The following is a 7,774-nucleotide window of genomic DNA, read 5'->3' on the forward strand; positions in this document are numbered from 1 at the left end:
TAGGAACAAAAGAAAAACTGGGCTCGTTCGCCTGATAACATTCCTGAAACTGTGACCATTCGATCTTGCATTGCAACTAAAACTGCAAGGAAAATGCGTTTGTTTGCCGTCCTCTTCCCAGGGAACGTTTGCCACATAAGTGACTAACATCCTTGGTTTCAACCGAGAGGTCTTGGGTTCGAGTCCCAGGAACTCTCAACTTTGTCCTCCTTCCTTCCTCGCAAAAGAGAGAGAAAGAAAATCAAAGACTTGAGAAGGCGTACAGAACAAGCTAGTGTACCAGTAAAGAGACGTTGCTGAGTTTTAGAAAAAAGAGAGACGTGCTCCTGTAGCTGGCTCGAATCAAAACCTAGACTATGACTATATATGGTGCTATGCTACTCTACAAGTAATGAAACTGACATATCCAACATTTGCTTCTCCTCTTCTCTATTGCCTAGCATCAGAAGCTTTGGCCGTAGCAACCATGTCCGATGGCTGCTCGTCCACCTGCTCTTCAGCAGGAAACAACTAGATATGCGCCAAGTCGCCACCCATACCATCGCCTATGGGTCTCATCACACCCCCACCGGCACACGCACGGTAGCCGGTTGCTCATTGCAACCCGTTGTTGTCGGTGTGTGCTACCTCTTTAGCACTGCGTTGGATTTCCTTGAAGAGGAAAGGATGATGCAGCAAAGTAGCGTAAGTATTTCCCTCAGTTTTTGAGAACCAAGGTATCAATCCAGTAGGAGGCTACGCGCGAGTCCCTCGTACCTGCACAAAGCAAATAACTCCTCGCAACCAACATGATAAGGGGTTGTCAATCCCTTCACGGTCACTTACGAGAGTGAGATCTGATAGATATGATAAGATAATATTTTTGGTATTTTTGTGATAAAGATGCAAAGTAAAATAAAAGCAAAGTAAAAAAGCAAAGGAAATAACTAAGTATTGGAAGATTAATATGATGAAGATAGACCCGGGGCCATAGGTTTCACTAGTGGCTTCTCTCAAGAGCATAGGTATTTTTACGGTGGGTGAATGAATTACTGTTGAGCAATTGACAGAATTGAGCATAGTTATGAGAATATCTAGGTATGATCATGTATATAGGCATGACGTCTGAGACAAGTAGACCGACTCCTGCCTGCATCTACTACTATTACTCCACTCATCGACCGCTATCCAGCATGCATCCAGAGTATTAAGTTCATGAAAACAGAGTAACGCCTTAAGCAAGATGACATGATGTAGAGGGATAAATTCATGCAATATGATAAAAACCCCATCTTGTTATCCTTGATGGCAACAATACAATACGTGCCTTGCTGCCCCTACTGTCACTAGGAAAGGACACCACAAGATTGAAACCAAAGCTAAGAACTTCTCCCATTGCAAGAAAGATCAATCTAGTAGGCCAAACCAAACTGTTAATTCGAAGAGACTTGCAAATATAACCAATCATACATAAAAGAATTCAGAGAAGATTCAAATATTGTTCATAGATAATCTTGATCATAAACCCACAATTCATCAGTCTCAACAAACACACCGCAAAAAGAAGATTACATCGAATAGATCTCCATAAGAGAGGGGGAGAACTTTGTATCGAGATCCAAAAAGAGAGAAGAATCCATCTAGCTAATAACTATGGACCCGAAGGTCTGAGGTAAACTACTCACACTTCATCGGAGGGGCTATGGTGTTGATGTAGAAGCCCTCCGTGATGGATGCCCCCACCGGCGGAGCTCCGGAACAGGCCCCAAGATGGGATCTCGTGGATACAAAAAGTTACGGCGGTGGAATTAGGGTTTTGGCTCCGTCTCTGATCGTTTGGGGGTACGTAGGTATATATAGGAGGAAGGAGTACGTCAGTGGAGCAACAGGGGGCCCACGAGGGTGGAGGGCGCGCCTGGGGGTAGGCGCGCCCCCTACCTCGTGGCCTCCTCCTTTGTTTCTTGACGTAGGGTCCAAGTCTCCTGGATCATGTTCGGTGAGAAAATCACATTTCCGAAGGTTTCATTCCGTTTGTACTCCGTTTGATATTCATTTTCTTCAAAACCCTAAAATAGGCAAAAAAACAGCAATTTTGGGCTGGGCCTCCGGTTAATAGGTTAGTCCCAAAAATAATATAAAAGTGGACAATAAAGCCCAATAATGTCCAAAATAGTAAATAATATAGCATGGAGCAATAAAAAATTATAGGTACCTTGGAGACGTATCAAGCATCCCCAAGCTTAATTCCTACTCGTCCTCGAGTAGGTAAATGATAAAAATAGATTTTTTTTGATGCGGAGTGCTACTTGGCATAATTTTAATGTAATTCTTCTTAATTGTGGTATGAATATTCAGATCTGAAAGATTCAAGATAAAAGTTCACATTGACATAAAAATAATAATACTTCAAGCATACTAACAAAGCAATCATGTCTTCTCAAAATAACATGGCCAAAGAATGCTCTCATCATGCACAACCCCGATGACAAGCCAAGCAATTGTTTCATACTTTAGTAATCTCAAACCTATAAACTTTCACGCAATATATGAGCGCGAGCCATGGATATAGCACTATGGGTGGAATAGAATATGATGGGGGTTATGTGGAGAAGACAAAAAAGGAGAAAGTCTCACATCAACGAGGCTAATCAATGGGCTATGGAGATTCCCATCGATTGATGTTAATGCAAGGAGTAGGGATTGCCATGCAATGGATGCACTAAAGCTATAAATGTATGAAAGCTCAACCAAAGAAACTAAGTGGGTGTGCATCCAACTTGCTTGCTCACGAAGACCTAGGGCACTTGAGGAGGCCCATTGTTGGAATATACAAGCCAAGTTCTATAATGAAAAATTCCCACTAGTATATGAAAGTGACAAAACAAAAGACTCTCTATCATGAAGATCATGGTGCTACTTTGAAGCACAAGTGTGGCAAAGGATAGTAGCATTATCCCTTTTATATTTTTTTATTTAGCCTTTCTTTTTCTTTTTTTATTTGGCCTTCCCCTTTTTTTGGAACAATGCTCTATGAATGATGGTCATCACACTTCTATTTACTTACAACTCAAGAATTACAACTCGATACTTAGAACAAGATATGACTCTATATGAATGCCTCCGGCGGTGTACCGGGATATGCAATGAACCAAGAGTGACATGTATGAAAGAATTATGAACGGTGGCTTTGCCACAAATACTATGTCAACTAGATGATCATGCTAAGCAATATGACAATGATGAATGTGTCATGATAAACGGAATGGTGGAAAGTTGCATGGCAATATATCTCGGAATGGCTATGGAAATGCCATAATAGGTAGGTATGGTGGCTGTTTTGAGGAAGATATAAGGAGGTTTATGTGTGAAAGAGCGTATCATATCACGGGGTTTGGATGCACCAGCGAAGTTTGCACCAACTCTCAATGTGAGAAAGGGCAATGCACGGTACTGAAGAGGCTAGCAATGATGGAAGGGTGAGAGTGCGTATAATCCATGGACTCAACATTAGTCATAAAGAACTCACATACTTATTGCAAAAATCTACAAGTCATCAAAAACCAAGCACTACGTGCATGCTCCTAGGGGGATAGATTTGTAGGAAAAGACCATCGCTCATCCCCGACCGCCACTCATAAGGAGGACAATCAAATAACACCTCATGTTTCAAATTTGTTACATAAAGTTTACCATACGTGCATGCTACGGGACTTGCAAACTTCAACATAAGCATTTCTCAAATTCACAACTACTCAACTAGCACGACTTTGATATTATTACCTCCATATCTCAAAACAATCATCAAGCATCAACCTTCTCTTAGTATTCAAAACACTCATAAGAAAAAAATACTAATCTTGAATACCTAGCATATTAGGATTATTTAAGCAAATTACCATGCTATTTAAGACTCTCAAAATAATCTAAGTGAAGCATGAGAGATCAATAGTTTCTATAAAACAAATCCACCACCGTGCTCTAAAAGATATAAGTGAAGTACTAGAGCAAAACTATATAACTCAAAAAGATATAAGTGAAGCACATAGAGTATTCTAACAAATTCCAAATCATGTATGGCTCTCTCAAAAGGTGTGTATAGCAAGGATGATTGTGGTAAACTAAAAGCAAAGACTCAATATGCTCCAAGCAGAACACATATCATGTGGTGAATAAAAATATAGCTCCAAGTAAAGTTACCGATAGAAGTAGACGAAAGAGGGGATGCCTTCCGGGGCATACCCAAGCTTTGGCTTTTAGGTATCCTTAGATTATCTTGGGGGTTCCATGGGCATCCCCAAGCTTAGGCTCTTGCCACTCCTTGTTCCATAATCCATCAAATCTTTACCCAAAACTTGAAAACTTCACAACACAAAACTTAAAGTAGAAAATCTCGTGAGCTCCGTTAGCGAAAGAAAACAAAAGACCACTTCAAGGTACTGTAATGAACTCATTATTAATTTATATTGGTGTTAAACCTACTGTATTCCAACTTCTCTATGGTTTATAAACTATTTTACTAGCCATAGATTCATCAAAATAAGCAAACAATACACGAAAAACAGAATCTGTCAAAAACAGAATAGTCTGTAGTAATCTGTAGCTAGCGCAAGATCTGGAACCCCAAAAATTCTAAAATAATTTTCTGGACGTGAGGAATTTATCTATTAATCATCTGCACAAATAATTAACTAAATAACACTTTCCAAATAAAAATGGCAGCAGTTCTCGTGAGCGCTAAAGTTTCTGTTTTGTACAGCAAGATATAAAGACTTTCCCCAAGTCTTCCCAATGGTTCTACTTGGCACAAACACTAATTAAGCACAAAAAACACAACCTAAACAGAGGCTAGATAAATTATTTATTACTAAACAGGATCAAAAAGCAAGGAATAAAAACAAAATTGGGTTGCCTCCCAACAAGTGCTATCGTTTAACGCCCTTAGCTAGGCATAAAAAGCAAGGATAGATCTAGGTATTGCCATCTTTGGTAGGCAATCCATAAGTGGCTCTCATAATAGATTCATAAGGTAATTTAATTTTCTTTCTAGGAAAGTGTTCCATGCCTTTCCTTAGCGGAAATTGGAATCTAATATTTTCTTCCTTCATATCAATAATTGCACCAATCGTTCTAAGGAAAGGTCTACCAAGAATAAGTGCATGTACAATGGTGCTATCTTAGGAGTGCCACGTAGGATCAATGATGAGGTGGAGGAGAGAGAACTCATAAGAAAAGGCTTGTCTTCTTTTATTTAAGAGAAGACAAGAGATGATCTCTTAGCACAATATGTCTCACCATGTTTTTAGGAATTGCTAGTTATTGAAGATAAGGCTAAAATATGACCCATTGTAGACTCTCTTTTTTGTCATCTCTAAATTACATGCAAAATTTAAGATAAGACTATCTTATCAACCACTATACATTCCCTAATAGGACATGAAGGATTGCAATCTATGTCAAGAACAATAAATCTACGGGCACATAATTCCTATTTGCGACAATAAGAACATCATTAATTCTTCCCATTGGTTTCTTAATAGTGGAATCTGCAAGGTGCAAGTTTACAGAGCAATCATCAAAATCACGGAAACCTAATAAATCACACAAAGTCTTTGGAATCGTGGAAACACTAGCACCCAAATCACATAAAGCATAGAACTCATGGTCTTTAATCTTAATTTTAATAGTTGGTTCCCACTCATCATAAAGTTTTCTAGGGATAGAAACTTCCAATTCAAGTTTTTCTTCATAAGATTGCATCAAGGTATCAACAATATGTTTAGTAAACGCTTTATTTTGACTATAAGCATGCGGAGAATTTAGCACGGATTGCAACAAGGAAATACAATCAATCAAAGAGCAATTTTCATAATTAAATTCCTTGAAATCCAAAATAGTGGGTTTAGCAACATCTAGGGTTTTAATTTCTTCGATCCCACTTTCATCAAATTTAGCATCAAAATCTAAAAACTCTGAATTTTTGGAACGCCTTCTAGGTAAAGGTGGATCATGTTCAGTCTCATCATTATTAAGATTCATATTGCAAAACAAAGATTTAATAGGGGACACATCAATAACTTTTAGATCTTCATCTTTATTTTCATAGGAACTAGAAGAACACGCTCTTATAAAGGCATCTTTCTTAGCACGCATCCTAGCGGTTCTTTCTTTGCTCTCATCAATGGAAATTCTCATGGCTTTTAGAGACTCATTGATATCATGCTTAGGAGGAATAGATCTAAGTTTCAAATAATCAACATCAAGAGAAATTCTATCAACGTTCCTAGCCAACTCATCAATCTTAAGCAATTTTTCTTCAATCAAAGCATTGAAATTCTTTTGTGAAGTAATAAATTCTCTAATATTAGATTCAAAATCAGAGGGCATCTTATTATAATTTCCATAAGAATTGTTGTAGGAATTACCATAGTTATTAGAGGGATTACTAGGATAAGGCCTAGGAATAAAATTTCCTCTATACGCGTTGTTACCAAAATTATTCCTACCAACAAAATTCACATGCATAGATTCATTATTATTCTCAAGCAAAGTAGACAAGTGCATATCATTAGGATCAGAAGAAACACTCTTACTAGCAAATAATTTCATAAGTTCATCCATCTTTCCACTCAGAACATTAATTTCTTCTATCGCATGCACCTTTTTATTAGTAGATCTTTCAGTATGCCATTGAGAATAATTAACCATAATATTATCTAGGAGTTTAGTAGCTTCTCCTAAAGTGATTTCCATAAAAGTGCCTCCCGCGGCCGAATCTAAAAGATTTCTAGAAGCAAAATTCAATCCGGCATAATTTTATTGTATAATCATCCACAAATTCAAACCATGAGTAGGGCAATTACGTATCATTAATTTCATCCTCTCCCAAGCTTGTGCAACATGTTCATGATCAAGTTGCTTAAAATTCATAATATCATTTCTAAGGGAGATGATCTTAGCGGGAGGAAAATACTTAGAGATAAAAGCATCTTTGCACTTGTTCCAAGAATCAATACTATTTTTAGGCAAATATGAAAACCAAGTTTTAGCATGATCTGTAAGCGAAAAAGGAAATAGCTTCAATTTAACAATATCGTTATCCACATATTTCTTCTTTTGCATATCACACAAATCAACGAAGCTATTTAGATGGGTAGCAACATCTTCACTAGGAAGGCCGGAAAACGGATCTTTCATGACAAGATTCAGTAAAGCGGCATTAATTTCACAAGATTCAGCATCGGTAAGAGGAGCAATCGGAGTGCTAATAAAATCATTGTTGTTGGTATTGGTAAAGTCACACAATAGTGTTATCTTGAGCCATCGTGACAAGAAAGCAATCTAACACACAAGCAAACAAAAAGCAAGCGGGCAAAAGGAGGCAAATAGAGAAAGAGAGGGAGGATAGAGAGAGAGAGAGGGCGAATAAAACGGCAAGGGTGAAGTGGGGGAGAGGAAAACAAGAGGCAAATGGCAAATAATGTAATGCGGGAGATAAGTATTGTGATGGGTACTTGGTATCTTGACTTTTGCGTAGACTCCCCGGCAACGGCGCCAGAAATTCTTCTTGCTACCTCTTGAGCACTGCATTGGATTTCCTTGAAGAGGAAAGGATGATGCAGCAAAGTAGCGTAAGTATTTCCCTCAGTTTTTGAGAACCAAGGTATCAATCCAGTAGGAGGCTACACGCGAATCCCTCATACCTGCACAAAGCAAATAACTCCTCGCAACCAACGTGATAAGGGGTTGTCAATCCCTTCACGGTCACTTACGAGAGTGAGATCTGATAGATATGATA

The sequence above is a fragment of the Triticum dicoccoides genome, chromosome 2A (assembly GCF_002162155.2).
Source record: "Triticum dicoccoides isolate Atlit2015 ecotype Zavitan chromosome 2A, WEW_v2.0, whole genome shotgun sequence".
NCBI lineage: Eukaryota > Viridiplantae > Streptophyta > Magnoliopsida > Poales > Poaceae > Triticum > Triticum dicoccoides.